We start from the raw sequence: 20998 nt of genomic DNA, 5'->3' as shown, positions 1-20998 counted from the left end.
TCTTTTATTGATTTCTGACCCTGATTTTCCCTCCATTTCTAAAATGGATCCCAAATAACAGAAAGTGTTTATCTTTTTTAATTTTCTTTCCTTCAATGTATAGCTCATCTGAATCATTAGTCAAGTATTCTGTTTTTTGGTAATTAATCTTCAAACCCCAAGTTTTGTATGCTACTGTTAGTTGATTGCACATATAGTTAGCATCCTCCCCATCTTGTGCTATGACTACTTGATCATCAGCAAAGAATAAATGATGTAGATAAACTCCTTCTCTTATTTCTAAAGAAGAAACTCTAAGCTATGTATTTACAACAACTATTAAAAAGTAAATGCATATTGTACTCAATTGACAAAGTATTTACTACAACAACTTCTACGATACAAGTAAGCCCACTGTTTGCAAGCATAATGCTGTGAAGGGAAATTCTGTGTGTCCTACTGATCAAAACAACAAATGTGAACCGTTAGCAGTTACACAAGATAATCACAGTACTGCAATTCAGCAGCGTGTGACAGCATGACATATATAAAAAGCTACTGAAGTAGTGAATGTTATTTTCCAGTTACCAGTATCCTCAGTTTGTTTCTCTAGTGGGCCAACAGGTTTCTCTCAGAAGGAGCTTTACATCCCACTGGTGGCTTATGATGACAAAGAATGTTTGTCACAGCATTTGGTTTAAGTTTTACCACTCCACAAGCTCTGTTGGTTTCAAACTGGTCTGGAGTGAAGTGATTCTGGTAAACAGAAACAGTACTATCAGGCAGTTTAATTACCAACTTCATTATTTAAGCGATATAAAAATTTCAAAACTGTACATTATAACTATATTTTATAATATAAAATATATGAATCTGCAATATCAATAGAACTGAGCACACATGACTAAAACTACATGCAGTGCAAGGTGGTCAGAGGCCTGTGAATTAGGTACAGTAGCTATACACAAACACTGTTGTTCTAATCAATCTCTCAGCTTCTACCTGCAAAATAATTGAAAAAATTTTTATTTTACATGAGATAACTAACATCTTTTAGGTAATGTATCTTTGTTTAAGTTTAATTTTCATGAGATTAAGGTTTCCTGTGTAACAACATATATTGTACGATGCACATAGTCTAAGTCTACCTATAGTCTATTCAAAATTACTTTTGTATATACAGCTGCGACAGAAAGGGGGGGGGAGGGGGGGGGGGGAGAGAGGGATGATGATTATGATTGGTTTGTGGGGCACTTAACTGCTCGGTTATCAGCACCCGTACAAATCCCCAACTTTTGCTCACTCCAAACTCTCCAATTTTATGAATGATGATGAAATGTGCAGGACAACACAAACACCCAGTCATCTCGAGACAGGTGAAAATCCTTGACACCGCCGGGAATCGAACCTGGGACCCCACACTCAGGAAGCGAGAACACGACCGCAAGACCACGAGCTGTGGATAGGGGGAGGGAACAAGGTCAGGTTACAGTTGGAAGGAAGGGTAGATGTCAGGGCGAAGTTCAACATCCGAAAGGGGGCGGTGCTGGAAATTGCCTTGATGAAGGAGATGGAGGGTGTGGAGGTGCAGAGAGAGAGGGTTTTTTTTTTTTGTGGTTTTAGGGCGCACAACTACAGTGGTCATTAGCGCCCAGACTAAATTATGAATGCACTGCGAGGCACAAGGTTAAAACAGCAACTAAAAAGGACAACACTATAAAAGGCACATTAACAGGCAAGGGATGAAAAGAAAACAGCATGATCAAATGTCCTCAGACAAGTTTGTCAAGTGGATAAAACGAAGAACGTGAGCACCTGCTCCTGGGTCATCCGCTAAAATTTCACCCAGAGTACATGGCAGGCCGAGATCAATGCGCAGTGTATTAAAATTCGGACAGGACGCTAAAATGTGGCGCACCGTCAGCAATTGCCCACACGGGCAGAACAGCACTGACGCAGCCGTCAGCAGATGGCAGTGGCTGAACCGGCAGTGTCCAATCCGTAACCGGACCAAAACGACCTCATGCCACCGAGAAGGGCGTGAAGAGGCCGTCTGAGCCGTGGGGAGAGGTTTCGAGGGCCAAAGCTTGTTTCCAGTAAGTGGAGCCTAATCGGCACGCCACAGTGATAAAATGTGCTGAGAAATGACCCTGCTACAATCGGATGAAGGCTCACAACGAGAAGCTGTACGAGGCTGGAGGACCGCAGCCTCGGCCGCAGCATCTGCAGCTTCATTCCCAGGGTTACCGGCGCGGCCAGGAACCCACATAGAGGTAACCGGAGAACCGTCGTCTGCCAGCTGCCGAAGAGAGCGTCGGATCCGGTGCACGAAAGGGTGAACCGGATACAGATCAATGAGGCTCTGGATGGCACTCAGGGAATCGGAGCAGATGACATAAGCAGAATGTCGGTGGCGGCGGATGTAAAGAACGGCCTGGTAGAGGGCAAATAGCTCAGCTGTGAAGGCCGAAGAATGGCCACAGAGCCGTTATTTGAAACTGTGCGTCCCGACAATAAAAGAACACTCGACACCGTCATTGGTCTTAGAGCCATCTGTATAAATGGAGATCGTATTAATGTACTTCGGACGAAGTTCGACAAACTGCGAGCGGTATTCTGAAGCTGGGGTAACCTCCTTTGGGAGCGAGTCGAGGTCGATGTGAACGCGAACCTGAGCCTGGAGCCAAGGTGGCGTTTGGCTCTCGCCCACTCTGAAGGTTGCAGGGAGTGGAAAATCAAGTTGCTGAAGGAGGGAATGAAAGCGAACTCCAGGGGGTAGCAGGGCAGATACATACAACCCGTATTGACGGTCGAGAGAGTCGTCAAAAAAGGAACGATAAGACGGGTGGTCGGGCATTGACAGTAGGCGACAGGCCTACCAACAAAGCAGTATAACGTGCCGGTAGCATGAAGACTCTCAACAGGACTAGTATAGAACGCTCCGATCGCAAGGCGTAACCCCCGATGTTGTATAGAGTTGAGGCGGCGTAAGATGGACGTGCAGAGGACTACACAAAGCTCCCATAATCCAGCTTTGAGTGGACGATCGACCAATATAGGTGAAGTAGGACGGTTCGATCCGCTCCCCACGACGTACCACTGAGAACATGGAGGACATTTAGGGAACGGGTACACCGGGCAGCCAAATATAACACATGTGGAGACCAGCTAAGTTTCCTGTCAAATGTAAGACCTAAAAATTTTGTTGTCTCCACGAATGGAGCACAACAGGACCGAGATGTAAGGACGGTGGGAGAAACTCTTTGTAGTGCCAGAAGTTAATACAGACCGTCTTCTCGGCAGAAAAACTGAAGCCGCTGGCGACACTCCTGGAGTAAAGACGGTCAAGACAACGCTGAAGACAGCGCTCCAGGAAACATGTAGGCTGTGCACTGTAGTAGATGTTAAAATCGTCCATGAAAAGGGAGCCTGATACATCAGCTGGGAGGCAATCCATTATTGGATCGATTGCTATGGCGAAGAGAGCGACGCTCAAAACGGAGCCCTGTGGCACCCCATTCTCCTGGCGAAAGGTGTCTGACAGGACAGAACCCACACGTACCCTGAACTGTCGATCCAGTATAAAGGCACGAATAAAAAGAGGGAGGCAACCGCGACATGGCACAGGTTGTAGGTGTTGGTTTGTTGTTGCTGGAGTAGGTGGGGATGCTGGGACGCTGCTTCTGGACCCACATGTAGTGATGGTGATGTGGAAATGGAGCAAGAGTGAGGGTGAAGGCACAGCTGACTGGTGCAAGTGTCACAGCTGGCACAGTTGGCAGTGTTGGCAATGGAGCTGTAGTCCATGCTGGACAGATGTCATATGCAAATGAGCAGACGGTTACATGTGGGAAGGCAGAGAGATAGAGATAGAGTGAACATACGCATGCGCATTTGCATTTGTGGGAAGACGGATGGAGTCATCTGAGTAGTACGATAGGAGAGAAGATCAGTTCACGGCCGAAACATGTTTTGGAATAAATAACAATAACAAATTTCACTTTTATCTCAATTGAGTTCCATGGCAGTATTGGAATTTGGAATGGCCTCCTGTCTTGTTCACAGCACTAACGTATGTTACAAAGGTACTTCTCACTGTCTTTCCTTCTTTTGAGTTCAACTCGAAGTCTGTACCATCGTATGTTACGGGACCACTGCTTTTCACAATATATATAAATGACCTAGTAGATAATGTTGCAAGTTCCGTGCGGCTTTTCGCGGATGATGCTGTAGTATACAGAGAAGCTGCAGCACTAGAAAATTGCAGCGAAATGCAGGAAGATCTGCAGCGGATAGGCACTTGGTGCAGGGAGTGGCAACTGACCCTTAACATAGACAAATGTAATGTATTGCGAATACATAGAAAGAAGGATCCTTTATTGTATGATTATATGGTAGCGGAACAAACACTGGTAGCAGTTACTTCTGTAAAATATCTGGGAGTATACGTGCAGAACGATTTGAAGTGGAATGATCATATAAAACTAATTGTTTGTAAGGCGGGTGCCAGGTTGAGATTCATTGGGAGAGTCCTTAGAAAATGTAGTCCATCAACAAAGGAGGTGGCTTACAAAACACTCGTTCGACCTATACTAGAGTATTGCTCATCAGTGTGGAATCTGTACCAGATTGGGTTGACTGAGGAGATAGAGATGATCCAAAGAGGAGCGGCGCATTTCATCACAGGGTTATTTGGTAAGCGTGATAGCGTTACGGAGATGTTTAGCAAACTCGAGTGGCAGACTCTGCAAGAGAGGCACTCTGCATCGTGGTGTAGCTCGCTGTCCAGGTTTCGAGAGGGTGCGTTTCTGGATGAGGTATCTAATATATTGCTTCCCCCTACTTATACCTCCAGAGGAGATCATGAATGTAAAATCAGAGAGATTCGAGTGCGCACAGATTCTTTCTGGCAGTCATTCTTCCCGCGAACAGTACACGACTGGAACAGGAAAGGGAGGTAATGACAGTGGCACGTAAAGTGCCCTCCGCCATACACCGTTGCGTGGCTTGCGGAGTATAAATGTAGATGTAGATTACTCATAAGTCTGGTTTCTGTCACTGGAAATCATTCATAGTGAAGTCAAACTTGCCTATACTATTTGACACGAAAAAAGAAAACAGCTTATAGATATTGTAGCATCGTTTGTATGAAGCATTACACATTCGCCCGCCATGTTCCCCCCCATGAACCATGGACCTTGCCACTGGTGGGGAGGCTTGCGTGCCTCAGCGATACAGATGGCCATACCGTAGGTGCAACCACAATGGAGGGGTGTCTGTTGAGAGGCCAGACAAACGTGTCGTTCCTGAAGAGGGGCAGCAGCCTTTTCAGTAGTTGCAAGGGCAACAGTCTGGATGATTGACTGATCTGGCCTTGTAACATTAACCAAAACGGCCTTGCTGTGCTGGTGCTGCGAACGGCTGAAAGCAAGGGGAAACTACGGCCGTGATTTTTCCCGAGGGCATGCAGCTTTACTGTATGGCACGGAGAGCTGCATCAAACCAGTTTCAGGACTGAAGACCACAACAACAACAAAAACAACAACAACACTATGTTCTAGTAAGAGTGAGAGGAAAACTGTGATCTGCGATGTAAAACGCAAAACTTTCAAATGAGAGTTTAGAAGTGCAAACTTTTTCTCGCACTGGTGTCAAATGTTGCATGCCCCGTGCTCATGAAGATGATACACCAACTTTGTATATTATTTATTAATTGAGTAGAACCTGCCAGTCAAGAGGACACTAGCAACATAGATTTTGTTATTTTTAATTTTTTTCTTTTTTATATAAAGCTAAGACAACTCTAGGTTTTGAACTGTAACCTCCAAATTTGCTGCAAACAGTTGGCATTCTTAATGATATGTTTGTGATTCAGATATATTAGCATGTGATATCTGTAGTTATAGGTACAATGATAAATTTATGGTTAATATAAATAGCAATTTCGAAAGATTTCATGTATCATCATCTATTTCATTGTATACGTGATTGACGAGTTGTCACGTGTGATGTAAAGTGTGGAGACACAGAAAGACCAAGTTTACAATTTGTAGCTACAAATATTTATAACAATATAAACATTTCAGTGAATCATTTATAAGTTACAGTCATATTAAACAAAATTTCTTCCCACACAGTTAAAGAAACAAATTTTTGCCTCTCCTGATATATTTTTACAGATAAGTAAGGTCTTTATACTAGCTGTAAGCATCCTATGGTTGAGCAGATGCAGTTTTGAGCAGCATGAGAAGAATCTAACTTAAATAATAGTGAAACGAGCATTGTGTGTGTGTGTTGCTAATTAACATGTAATTCAGTTCTGTAGGCACTTCATATAAACGTCATTTCTTCTGAATTCTTTCAAGTTAAGTGACCATGAAAGATATGTCCTATCTCTGATATGGAGAGCTTTTGTGTGTATTTTTTCTGGACTACTGGACTTAAAGACTACAGCCTAATTATATAGAAGAGTAAAAATGTGTTAGGGAGCAGACTGGCGGGGTGGATGTAATTATGGCTGTAATGCAAATGTATTGCAAGTGGACAGGACAGGTAGCCAAGTGAATTAATGGCTGGTTGAACAAGGAAGGTTTCCTCGCATTCAAAGACACATGGTGAAAATATGGACATGAGGACTTCCTGTGGGATTTCAATTGAGAAACAAATACCTCTTCATAGGTTGTCCAATCTACACATCTAATTCAGCACCCTTCTGTAGCACCACATTTACACAACTAGTTTTCATCCTATGTACGCTATTTGTTGTCCATGGTTCACTTCCACATCCTGTTACACTCCAGACAAATACTTTCAAACAAAGACTTTCCAGTAGTCAAAATTATAATTACGTGATGTAAATATACCTCATTCTTTTTCAAAGAAGCTTTTTTATATATTGCCGCACTCCATTTTAGTCCTAGTCTCTAGTTTGGCCGGTGTCAGGTATGTTGCTGCCAAAACAGCAAAATTTGTCCAATACTAGTAGTGTGTCATTTCCCCCTCTTAATTCCTTGTACATTACCTGCTGTAATTCGACTACATCCCTTTACCTTGCTTTAAATTTTCCAGTGGTTTCTGTTTACTTGCATCCAGACTCGTGCAGGGCATGCCAAGTGATTTGGCTAAGCCCTTAACCTCAGTACTTCTGAAGCCACTATACGGAAGTATATTCATTCACATGAAACAATGTGTTTACAGTTACCAGTCACTGTTTAATTTATTTCCTCAATGTGCTTCAAAGATTTAAACCTCAATATCAGGTGGATTATTTGTATTAATATGATGTGTGTATTGTGTTATGATTTTTTGCTAACCTGAGGCACTGCCTGTAGGGAAACAAATCACTATTTGGAACATGACACTGTGGGGATCTTTGACTAAAACCTAAACGTAAATCTAAATGTACACACAAAACTGTTGTTTTAGAATACCCCTGTTTACCACAGGCTAGTTTCTGTGTCGCTATACATCACAATAAACTGACACACTTCGTTGACAAAGATGATGTTTAAAAACTGATAGACACAAAGACTGTACAGCAGAAACACTATTTCAAAATACTAAGAGCATACAGTAAAAACGCCCAGAATTTCTGAGTATGCGTTAAAGTATTGTGCATATCTGTGGTTGAGTACATTAATAGATATTTTAGATTTTGTATTTAAAATGGTACATGAATATTTTCTTTTAAATTTACATAACTTAAACTTTGTACTCATTTGTGTGTTCAGGTGACCTGTTAAAAACATGAAATGTGATAATTATAGTGCTAAAAATGGTATAATTACACATAAATAACAATTTGGTTTGGGATTCAGAGACAGAGGACAAAAGGGGTGGCAGAAGAAGAGAGAAATACTGGTTATCCTAGAGCTATGGGTTTGCTAGGATTCCATCTGTTGCATGCTATAACCAACTAGGATGACAAGGGATCCAAACTGTTTTGTCATTTTAAGTAGATCTAGTGAGTACTGGAAGTATGCTAGTCAAATGTTCATATAGAAAATATTAATGAAACATGAAAATTACGAAATTCATGGTAAATATGAAGTGGAAGATAAAGGTAGTGTATATGTGTAAGAGAGAGAGAGAGAGAGAGAGAGAGAGAGAGAGAGAGAGAGATAGAGAGAGAGAGAGAGAGAGAGAGAGAGAGAGAGATAGAGAGAGAGAGAGAGAGAGAGCTTGTGCAAGTGCATCGCAAATCTAATGGTGTAGGGTGCTGTTAAAACCAGAGATGACAGACACTGTCGTATATGTTGGCAATTAGGATGGACTCAGTCTGTTTTCTTAGATACACTACTGGCCATTAAAATTGCTACACCAAGAAGAAATGCAGATGATAAACAGGTATTCATTGGACAAATATATTATACTAGAACTGACATGTGATTACATTCTCATGCAATTTGGGAGCATAGATCCTGAGAAATCAGTACCCAGAACAACCACCTCTGGCCGTAATAACGGACTCGATACGCCTGGGCATTGAGTCAAACAGAGCTCAGATGGCGTGTACAGGTACAGCTGCCCATGCAGTTTCAACACGATACCACAGTTCATCGAGAGTAGTGACTGGCGTATTGTGACGAACTAGTTGCTTGGCCACCATTGACAAGACGTTTTCAGTTGGTGAGAGATCTGGTGAATGTGCTGGCCAGGGTAGCAGTCTAACATTTTCTGTATCCAGAAAGATCCGTACAGGACCAGCAACATGCGGTCGTGCATTATCCTCCTGAAATTTGGGGTTTTGCAGGGATTGAATGAAGGATAGTGCCACGGGTCGTAACACATCTGAAATGTAATGTCCACTGTTCAAAGTGCCCTCAATGCGAACAAGAGGTGACTGAGACGTGTAACCAATGGCACTCCATACCATCACGCCGGGTGATACGCCAGTATGGTGATGACAAATACATGCTACCAATGTGCGTTCACCGTGATGTCACCAAACACGGATGCGACCATCGTGATGCTGTAAACAGAACCTGGATTCATTCAAAAAAATGACGTTTTGCCATTCGTGCATCCAGGTTCATCGTCAACTACACCATTGCAGGCGCTCCTGTCTGTGATGCAGCGTCAAGGGTAACTGCAGCCATGGTCCCCAAGCTGATAGTCCATGCTGCTGCAAACGTCGTCGAAGTGTTCGTGCAGATGGTTGTCGTCTTGCGAACGTCCTCATCTGTTGACTCGGGGATCGAGACATGGCTGCACAATCTGTTACAGCCGTGTGGATAAGATGCCTGTCGTCTCAACTGCTAGTGATACAAGGCCATTGGGATCCAGCACGGCATTCCGTATTACCCTCCTGAACCCACCGATTCCATATTCTGCTAACAGCCATTGGAACTCGACCAACGCTTGCAGCAATATCGCGATACGAGAAACCGCAACCGCGATAGGCTACAATCCGACCATTATCAAAGTTGGGAATGTGACGGTACGCATTTCTCCTCCTTACACGTGGCATCACAACAACGTTTCACCAGGCAACGCCGGTCAACTGCTGTTTTGTATGAGAAATCAGTTGGAAACGTTCCTCATGTCAGCACGTTGTAGGTGTCGCCACCGGCGCCAATCTTGTGTGAATGCTCTGAATAGCTAATCATTTGCATACCACAGCATCTTCTTCCTGTCGGTAAAATTTCACGTCTGTAGCATGTCATCTTCGTGGTGTAGCAATTTTAATGGCCAGTAGTGTATTTGTATATCTGCAGTGTTTCAAGGATGCCTAATTATCTGCCCAATCATGTTGCACATGACGAAAGATGTGTTTATGCCTTTACATATCGAGATAATCAAATATGAAATACTAACCACAAATGGTAGTGTGTGGAAGATCTCATTTTATGTTTGTTTTCTGTGCTGTGATTCTTCTGAAGTTATTTGAGTTTTTCAGGGAGTATACTATGGAGGTGGTGTTTTATCATTTCAATTTATTGTTTACATTTATCTTCAGAGTGTTGTAGTTGGGTTGCTGTTCCTGTTGACAACACACCAGAATGCTACCATTTTGTGGCTGTGGGATGACAGGAGGAATTGTGGGTGGCAGAGCATTGTTGAAGATTTCCAATAAATTGCAATTTGATGTCTATTATTCATTATTCTAATGGTCCCGTCTAATAAGTTTACAGTGTCACTTACATGGTTCTCAACTGTGATCTTCATACCCTCTTCGGAGGTGCTGGAGGATTAGTTAACTCATTGCTAGTTTATTGTGATGCATATGACCCAGAAAGGAGCCTGTGGCCACTGTAGGTATTACATTTTAGTTATTTCATTTACATATTTAGATTTATGTTCAGGTTTTAGTCAGTGACCTTCACACAGCCATGTTCTAAAATAGGGATCTGTTTCTTTACACACAGTGCCTCAGGTTGCCCTAAAATCCTAACACAATACACACCTTGCATTAACACAAATAAATCCACCTGTTGACTCAAATATTTGTCTGGACCGTAGCCTTATATGGAAGTGAAACTTGGACAATAAACAGTATAGACAAGAGGAGATTAGAAGCCGTTTCAGTGTAGTGCTGCAGAAGAATGCTAAAGATGTGGTGGGTAGTCTGAATCACCAATGAAGAGGTATTTGTTTTTGAACAACTCCATCGCTTTATTTTACCAATTTCATGTTTGAGACTAGTTTTGACCACTGCGACCAGCAATGATGCCTCATTCCAGATCGACATGAGGCAGATCCCAAAATGAATCGCAAAGACTGGAATATAAACACACAAAATAAAAACAATATAGTATGGCCACGGCACTTCTATACTACCACAAACAGTTTATCACTTGCCGACCCACAAATAAAATTCTCCAATGAAAATAATGGAGAAGATCATGATCGATAAAGAGGTATATTATCTGAGAGGACAGAAATTTATGGCACCACCTGCCTAAATGTACAGTCACTTTAACAGGAAACATCAAGAAGTAAAAAGTAACAGTTAATTGGGTACTTGAGGAATGTGTTGGCAGTAGAGATTTTAGATAGAGCCAAACCCTTGAATACTGTAGGTAGGTTCAAATGGATGTAGGTTGCAGTAGTTATTCAGAGATGAAGAGGACTGCACACGACAGACTAGATTGGAAATATGTACGAAATCCGTCTTGGGAGTGATGACCACAACAATATCCAAGCAGCTGTAATTTAGGTACGAAAAGCCATCAGACTGACCAAAGGCAAGAATACCTGCATGCTGGCTGACCCTCTTTGTATTCCAAGCAGGTGCTTGTTCCTCTCCTGTTTATCTCTTACTTTCCGTTTCTCATCGTAAGTGAAGAATCCAACTACAATCTTTGGGTCCACCAAATTTGTATGTGTCTATTCTGCCTGAAAATTTCAATAACTGTTACATTCATTCAAATTACGAAACTTATACAGAAGTCACAAATGCACAAAGCCACAGAGAAAGGAACACAAAGTCTTAAGGAGTTTTGGACTTGTTTCACTTAAATAGTTCTGTCAACTTAGAGCAGAGTATGTAAGCCAGTCTGGAGAAAATACAAGAAGTAACAGTACACATGTTTAAGTATTGCAGCACCACAACCAGCCGTGATTTAAGTGAGTAGAGAGAATAAGGTGGGAGAAGGAGTTGCCATATATGTCAAAAGTTATCACTGTGTAGAAAGCTTAGATACTAAAACGTTTTGTCTAGAGCATTGTATAGTAGCATGTGCCTGTCAACTTAAACTGAAGGAGGGCTCTTGTAACAGTATATAGGTCCCCTTCAGGAAACTTTCATTTATTCCTGGAAAACTTGGATGCCTTGTTGTGCTATCTGTCAGATAGGGGAAAGCAAATTATTATTTGTGGGGACTTCACTGTTGATTCACTACTCGGGTAGTCAAGGACAGCAGCACATTGATAGATAACACTTTTATAGATCAAGATAGGTTTAGTAACATAAATTCTTGTCCTGTCGAGAATGGCCTTTCTGATCATGGTGCTCAGCTAGTTACAGTATATGACATAGCTCCATTCAGTAATTCAAAACTAACCTCCAAAGTTGTGTGTTCAACTAATGACTCAACAATTAGAAATTTCAGAGAAAATCTTCAACAGTTAGACTGGGATGAGGTGTACAAGGAACCCGATGCTAATTTAAAATATAACTTATTTCATGATACACTTGTAAGAGAATTTGAAAACTGTTTCCCCAATAAAGTAGTTAAATCTAATTGTAAGAAACCATGCAAAAAACCTAGGCTTATTAAAGGAATACAAATATCTTGTAACCACAAAAGGTAACTGTATCTAACAACAAGAAAGAGTAATGACCCAGAAACAGCCAAATATTATAAAAACTACTGTGCTACATTAAGAAAGGTTATTAAAAAGTCCAGAAGCATGTGCATCATGTCTGAGATTAATACCTCTGATAACAAAATCAAAACAATTTGGAATATTATTACAAGGGAGACAGGACAACCAAGAGTACAGGACGATGACATCATCATCGAAGTGAGTGGAAACTTGATAAACAACAAGCCGGAAGCCAAAAACATTTTGAATAATCATTTTTTAAATGTTGTAGAGAAAATAGGATCTAAATGTTCATTAGAAGAAGCAAGGCAGTTAATGGAAGAGGCCTTACCCACACCATTTGACACAACTGAAATTCCACCCACCTCTCTTTCTGAAATTAGGAAGATAATAAACTCTCTCAAGAATAAAAGCTCACATAGAATTGATGGCATTTCCAGCAGGATAATAAAAGCTCGTTCCCAAGAAATAAGTGGGATTCTTGGCCACATATGTAATACTCTCTGAAGCAGGGTATTTTCCCAGATAGACTGAAGTATGCCACTGTTAAACCACTGCATAAAAAAGGGGATACGTCTGATGTCAACAACTACTGCCCAATCTCTCTTCTGACTGCCTTATCCAAAATTCTTGAAAAAGTAATGTATTGTAGAGTAGCTTCACACCTTTGTAAAAATAAAGTTTTAACAAAATGTCAGTTTGGTTTCCAGAAGGGATTTCCACGGAAATTGCTATATATACTTTCACTAATGAAATATTAAATGCTCTGAGTAACCGGAAGTCACCCGTTGGGATTTTTTGTGATGTATCAAAGGCTTTTGACAATGTAAATCATGGAATACTTCTAGATAAGCTCAAGTACTGTGGTGTGAATGGGACAGTGCTCAAATGGTTTAATCATACCTAACTGGAAGAGTGCAGAAAGTTGAAATAAACAGGTCACATAATATGCAAAAAACTGGTGATTTGTCAAACTGGGGAAAATCAAGAATGGGGTGTCGGATGGTTCGGTCTTGGGTCCTCTGCTGTTCTTAATATATATTAATGACTTGCCATTCTACATTTACAAAGATGTAAAGCTGGTACTTTCTGCCTATAATACAAGTATAGCTATCACACCCGACAGACAAGAATTAACTGGTGAAATTGTAAACGATGTTTGTCAGAAAATCATTAAGTGGTTCTCTGCAAATGGGCTCTCATTAATTTTGACAAAACGCAGTATATACAGTTTCACACAGTAAATGGAATGACACCATTAATAAATATAGACTTTGATCAGAAATCGGTAGCTAAGGTAGAATATTCAAAATTTCTAGGTGTATGCATTAATGAGGGGCTGAACTGGTAAAAACACACTGAGGATCTGCTGAAACGTTTGAGTTCAGCTACTTATGCTATTAGGGTCATTGCAAATTTTGGCAATATACATCTGAGTAAATTAGCTTACCTTGCCTATTTTCATTCTCTGCTTTTGTACGGCATCATATTCTGGGGTAACTCATCATTGAGTAAAAGAGTGTTCGTTGCACAAAAGTATGTAATCAGAATAATTGCTGGAGCTCATCCAAGATAATCCTGCAGACATTTATTTAAAGAGCTAGAAATCTTCAGTGTAGCCTCACAATATATATATTCACTTATGAAATTTGTTATTAACAATCTGAACGAATTCAAAACTAATAGCAGTGTACATGGCTACAACACTAGGAGAAAGGATGATCTTCGCTACTCAAGGTTAAATCTAACTTTGGCTCAGAGGGGGGTAAATTATGCTGCCACAAAAGTCTTTGGTCACTTACCTAATAGCATCAAAGATGATGTGACTTACCAAATGAAAGTGCTGGTAGGTCGACAGACACACAAACAAACACAAACATACACACAAAATTCAAGCCCTCGCAACAAACCGCCGCCCCATCAGGAAAGAGGGAAGGAGAGGGAAAGACGAAAGGATGCGGGCTTTAAGGGAGAGGGCAAGGAGTCATTCCAATCCCGGGAGCGGAAAGACCCACCCTAGGGGGAAAAAAGGACGGGTATACACTCGCACACACACACATATCCATCCACACATATACAGACACAAGCAAACATATTTAAAGACAAAGAGTTTGGGCAGAGATGTCAGTCGAGGCAGAAGTGCAGAGGCAAAGATGTTGTTGAATGACAGGTGAGGTATGAGTGGCAGCAACTTGAAATTAGCGGAGATTGAGGCCTGGTGGATAACGGGAAGAGAGGATATATTGAAGAGCAAGTTCCCATCTCCGGAGTTCGGATAGGTTGGTGTTAGTGGGAAGTATCCAGATAACCCGGACGGTGTAACACTGTGCCAAGATGTGCTGGCCATGCACCAAGGCATGTTTAGCCACAGGGTGATCCTCATTACCAACAAACACTGTCTGCCTGTGTCCATTCATGCGAATGGACAGTTTGTTACTGGTCATTCCTACATAGAATGCGTCACAGTGTAGGCAGGTCAGTTGGTAGATCACGTGGGTGCTCTCACACGTGGCTGCCTTTGATCGTGTACACCTTCCGGGTTACAGGACTGGAGTAGGTGGTGGTGGGAGGGTGCATGGGACAGGTTTTACACCGGGGGCGGTTACGAGGATAGGAGCCAGAGGGTAGGGAAGGTGGTTTGGGGATTTCATAGGGATGAACTAACAGGTTACGAAGGTTAGGTGGACGGCGGAAAGACACTCTTGGTGGAGTAGGGAGGATTTCATGAAGGATGGATCTCATTTCAGGGCAGGATTTGAGGAAGTCGTATCCCTGCAGGAGAGCCACATTCAGAGTCTGGTCCAGTCCTGGAAAGTATCCTGTCACAAGTGGGGCACTTTTGTGGTTCTTCTGTGGGGGATTCTGGGTTTGAGGGGATGAGGAAGTGGCTCTGGTTATTTGCTTCTGTACCAGGTCGGGACGGTAGCTGCGAGATGCGAAAGCTGTTGTCAGGTTGTTGGTGTAATGGTTCAGGGATTCCGGACGAGAGCAGATTCATTTGCCACGAAGACCTAGGCTGTAGGGAAGGGACCGTTTGATGTGGAATGGGTGGCAGCTGTCATAATGGAGGTACTGTTGCTTGTTGGTGGGTTTGATGTGGACGGACATGTGAAGCTGGCCATTGGACAGGTGGAGGTCAATGTCAAGGAAAGTGGCATGGGATTTGGAGTAGGACCAGGTGAATCTGATGGAACCAAAGGAGTTGAGGTTGGAGAGGAAATTCTGAAGTTCTTCTTCACTGTGAGTCCAGATCATGAAGATGTCATCAATAAATCTGTACCAAACTTTGGGTTGGCAGGCCTGGGTAACCAAGAAGGCTTCCTCTAAGCGACCCATGAATAGGTTGGCGTACGAGGGGGCCATCCTGGTACCCATGGCTGTTCCCTTTAATTGTTGGTATGTCTGGCCTTCAAAAGTGAAGAAGTTGTGGGTCAGGATGAAGCTGGCTAAGGTGATGAGGAAAGAGGTTTTAGGTAGGGTGGCAGGTGATCGGCGTGAAAGGAAATGCTCCATCGTAGCGAGGCCCTGGACGTGTGGAGTATTTGTGTATAAGGAAGTGGCATCAATGGTTACAAGGATGGTTTCCGGGGGTAACACATTGGGTAAGGATTCCAGGCGTTCGAGAAAGTGGTTGGTGTCTTTGATGAAGGATGGGAGTCTGCATGTAATGGGTTGAAGGTGTTGATCTACGTAGGCAGAGATACGTTCTGTGGGGGCTTGGTAACCAGCTACAATGGGGCGGCCGGGATGATTGGGTTTGTGAATCTTAAGAAGAAGGTAGAAGGTAGGGGTGCGGGTTGTCGGTGGGGTCAGGAGGTTGATGGAGTCAGGTGAAAGGTTTTGCAGGGGGCCTAAGGTTCTGAGGATTCCTTGAAGCTCCGCCTGGACATCGGGAATGGGGTTACCTTGGCAAACTTTGTATGTGGTTTTGTCTGAAAGCTGACGCAGTCCCTCAGCCACATACTCCCGACGATCAAGTACCACGGTCGTGGAACCCTTGTCCGCTGGAAGAATGACGATGGATCGGTCAGCCTTCAGATCACGGATAGCCTGGGCTTCAGCAGTGGTGATGTTGGGAGTAGGATTAAGGTTTTTTAAGAAGGATTGAGAGGCAAGGCTGGAAGTGAGAAATTCCTGGAAGGTTTGGAGAGGGTGATTTTGAGGAAGAGGAGGTGGGTCCCGCTGTGACGGAGGACGGAACTGTTCCAGGCAGGGTTCAATTTGGATGGTGTCTTGGGGAGTTGGATCATTAGGAGTAGGATTAGGATCATTTTTCTTCGTGGCAAAGTGATATTTCCAGCAGAGAGTACGGGTGTAGGACAGTAAATCTTTGACGAGGGCTGTTTGGTTGAATCTGGGAGTGGGGTTGAAGGTGAGGCCTTTGGATAGGACAGAGGTTTCGGATTGGGAGAGAGGTTTGGAGGAAAGGTTAACTACTGAATTAGGGTGTTGTGGTTCCAGGTTGTGTTGATTGGAATTTTGAGGTTTTGGAGGAAGTGGAGCTGGAAGTGGGAGATTGAGTAGATGGGAGAGACTGGGTTGGTGTGCAATGAGAGGAGGTTGAGGTTTGTTGGAAAGGTTGTGAAGGGTGAGTGAGTTGCCTTTCCAGAGGTGGGAAACCAGGAGATTGGATAGTTTTTTGAGGTGGAGGGTGGCATGCTGTTCTAATTTACGGTTGGCCTGTAGGAGGATGCTCTGAACAGCCGGTGTGGACGTGGGAGAGGAAAGATTAAGGACTTTTATTAAGGGTAGGAGTTGACGGGTGTGTTCATTGGCTGAGTTGATGTGTAGGTGAAGGATTAGGTGGGTGAGGGCAATGGATTGTTCAGTTTGGAACTGGTATAGGGACTGATGGAAAGAAGGATTGCAGCCAGAGATGGGAACTTTAAGTGTGAGGCCTTTGGGGGTAATGCCAAATGTCAGACAGGCCTGAGAAAATAGAATATGGGAGCGTAATCTGGCTAGGGCGAAGGCATGTTTGTGGAGGGAATGTAAATAAAACTTAATGGGGTCGTTGTGAGGGTGACATGGTATTAGAAGGTGGAAAGTGTAACATGAGGCTGAAATGAAAATAAAAATATATGGGGTGAGATAAAGGTGAACTAGAAAGCAACTGGAGATCTGGTATGAAAAAAGGCGAATAAGTGTTGGTTAAGTTGATCCTGTGATGAACTTGGGTTGGTAGATAGCAATGTGCATAAAGGTTAGGTGGTTGTGTTGCCGCTAAAACACGTTAAAGTACGGAGAAATTCGGGAAAATTTCGAAAAAACGTGTAAATGTATTAAAAGGAGTGGTGTTGTGGTGAAAGATTACGAAAATGGGGCTAACACTTGTCTGACGACCGTTGGATGCGAAAGCTTGAATTTTGTGTGTATGTTTGTGTATCTATCGACCTGCCAGCACTTTCGTTTGGTAAGTCTCATCATCTTTGTTTTTAGATATATTTTTCCTACATGGAATGTTTCCCTCTATTATAACCATATATATATATATATATATATATATATATATATATATATATATATATAAAATATTGAGTGTCATGTAATATTTTGTCTAATGTAATATCTTGTATAGACACATTTTATTAACCTGACAGATGCCACATCATTACAAATTATTGTATTCATGACCTATGGAACAAGTACTAATCTAATCTAAACACAGCTATCGGCCATGTAATCTGGGTGCTGAGTGAACTGATTTCAATTGAATCAATCTCTCGTGTGTGTGCTGTTACTGTCGCTCCAGTTGGCAGATGTGGATACACTAATTATGGCCTGCATCCGAATAGGGTGGGTAGTGAGAGAAACTGGGTCACCAGAAGGGTCCGATACCACCCATCGGCTTCGACCCGTGACCTAAGTCTGTTGTGGTGTGTGACGTCACGATGGTGTGAAGTTTAGTTTGTGAGTGTTTGTAGATGTCTTCTTGTTCTGTCAGTGGTGCTCTCTGGTGGCGTGTTTGTGGGTTGTGGGTATGGTTTTGTTGTTGGGTTAGTGTGTGTTTGTGATGTGTTTGTAAGTGCCATACGGCTGCAGTTGGTGGTGCTCTCTGCTGGTGTTTGTGGGTTGTGTGTTGAACTGGGTTCATTTGAGTTGTTGACGTTGTCGGGTGTTGTTCTGGTTATTAGTGAATTTCTAGTGGAATATTCTGCAGTGAGCTGACGGTTTGGTTTTTGGTTATTTCTAAGTTAATGTAGTGTTATGTGTCGTTTGTCGTGTCTGAATTCTTTGGATTACTATTGTTCTTAAGGGCTGTTAGTAAGATCTACAGGCCGAAGGTTAGTTAGGGTTTTTTTTTTTTTTTTTTTTTTTTTTTTTTTTTGTGTGGGGTGTCAGCTCTGGCTCTTGGGCGGGGGGGAGTTTGGTGAGGTAGTTGGGTGGGGGTGGTTGTAGATTTTGGTATTTGTTTTGTTGTGTTTTTTTTTACTTCTAGGATGTGTACGGCTTTTTTTTGTTTTTGATTAGTATTTGTTTCTTTGGTTTTGATTTTCGGGGGTGGGGGGGGGGGAATTTTATTTGGTTGTGGTTTATTATGTTTATGAGGTTGTGTGTATAGTTTTGCGTGTGTGTGTGCGTGTGTGGTGAGTTGTCTGTTCATGTTTTTATCTGGTTAGATAATTTCTGGATCATGTGTGTGGGTGGTGGTGCTGCTGATATTGGTGATTAGGTTTTGTGTGTTTTTGATGACCTGTAAGGTCAAGGGAAGTGTTTAGTTCCAAATTTGGTGTTTTCTTGTGGTTTTTGAGGCAGTGATGATTGTTGAGGCGGTTGTAGGTTTGGGTTGTATGAATTGGTATCGGTAGTATCTGTCGAGCTATATAGGTCAAGGGAAATGTTCGATTCCAGTGGATTTTGTTTCTAGTTGATTTTGGAAAGGTTGTGGTCATTATATTTTATCGTTTGTTTTAGTGGCTTGTGTTTAGTTCTAGTTTGTCCCTACCCAAAAAACACACATTCCCCCCCCCCCTTGTCCTGTTAGTTTCATTATATTATCGGAGAAATATGTATTTGATGGTTTTTCGATCTATTTTCGTGTTTGTTGTCATGTTTACGTAATGACATTTTAGTAGCGATATGGGAGTTGCTGTGAATGGTCATTTCCGCCATATTGGTGATGGCATTGGTCAAAGCACACAGGTGGAATCGGACATTTCCGTTAACCCGAGAAACTAGTTGAGCATCTTGCAGGAAGCGTAAGGCAACACATCTTTTGGTTAGAGTCAGATTACAGACAGACAGCTTTGAGAGAAATTAGAACTGCATAGCATTGTAAAATATGGAATAGTTTCCAGGAAAGTTAAATGTTTGGTCCGTCAAAACATTAGGATGCTGAATAAAGAGTTACATGAGCTTCTTTTATGTTAGAAAGGTGTGAAATTTGGATGTGTGTTTTGTGCCACTCTCAACACCATGTACTCACAGTGATGCAGAAATAAGATATTACAGGCTAGCATCATGTATGTGTACAGTTTACCTGGAAAAAGGAGGAGTTTTAACACAAAAGCAAAAATATGGAAACAAGGAGTTTCTTTGTAAATCACAATGTAAAAGCGTGTGCTTGTCGGTTGTTACTAGAGAATAATACACTTCTAATTATAACACTCCTCAGAGGTCTATGAGACTTTCAGTGATTTAAGAGAAATCTACATGAATTACTGAGCTATCTGTGAAACAAGCTGAACCAGTCATTAGTTTGTGATGATTTTATACACTTCTTGAAGGATTCAGAGAGGTATAAAGTACTATAACCATTATTTGGGTGTTTGAATCTGATTTTCGTAGTTAATTTTGCAACTTGTGAGCAGGAAGATAGTAGGATCCCGAATCAAAGCACATTTATTGACAACTCAGGCTGAAACAACTGATGTGCAACAAATCGTTAATTGAAGAGGGAAATTTGTTTAAAGTCCATAATAGTTTAAGGTCATATTCAACAAAACTACTACATTTTAATGGCAGTGTAAAATATTTCCAGGAACACGCATGTTCCGACTAATAATGCAGACATCTTTAGCGCATTTCTGCACAGTAATGTATTATGGAATAATTGCATGCCTAAGTTAATAGCAAAGAAGTGAACTATTCATGCATCGATTATCTACTGAATGTACACCACATTTCTCATTTTAAGTCTTCAAAGCATTTATATACCTACTACAGTTGTACAATCACTCATTTTCACAGCTATCTGTATGGGGATGGATGAAATTATTTTTACTTTTTGTCCCATTTAAAAAATACAGTAGCTACAATAAAAATTAATTTTTATTTTAATAGTTACTGAACCTAGCTTTCCTTTCACAGCATACACCAGGTAATTCCATTCATTTCTTTTATTGGAATACTTAAGTATCTTGCAGTGGTAAATTTATGATCACCAAGCTGGTGAGTCAGAATGTTTAACATCGTATTAATTAAACCATAAAATTATAAGTATTCCTATAGTATTTCAGGCTGTTGTGATTCAGCAGCAAACGATAGTATGAATACGATATGCAAGTTACTGAAGCTATAAAATTAATTTTTCCCTTTTCCTGTCTCCTAGGGGCATATTTCAAAAACATCTTCCTCTCAGCAACGGCCTTGCGTACAAGTATTGGTTTACAATGACAAAAGCGCTGCGCTGGTTTAAGTATCACAAATTCATTAGTTCCTTTGGTTTCAAATGGCTCTAGAATAAAATGATTCGATTAATCAGTGAAACTATAATTGGCTGAACTCATTTCGTCTGCCGTGTATTAAA

The 20998-nt window shown here is 41.8% G+C and overlaps 1 long non-coding RNA gene across 1 annotated transcript in view; it reads right to left on the bottom strand.

Annotated features, from left to right (window-relative positions):
• The window catches only part of LOC124720309, a 29580-nt gene that overhangs the window by 7596 nt on the left and 986 nt on the right, over positions 1-20998 (bottom strand). The window contains exon 2 of the long non-coding RNA XR_007006124.1: positions 568-735. This is a non-coding gene — a long non-coding RNA (uncharacterized LOC124720309). The remainder of the gene's footprint in view (positions 1-567; positions 736-20998) is intronic.

Source organism: Schistocerca piceifrons, chromosome 11, assembly GCF_021461385.2.
Source record: "Schistocerca piceifrons isolate TAMUIC-IGC-003096 chromosome 11, iqSchPice1.1, whole genome shotgun sequence".
Taxonomy (NCBI): Eukaryota; Metazoa; Arthropoda; class Insecta; order Orthoptera; family Acrididae; genus Schistocerca; species Schistocerca piceifrons.
This window is presented reverse-complemented; position numbering and strand designations above follow the sequence as displayed.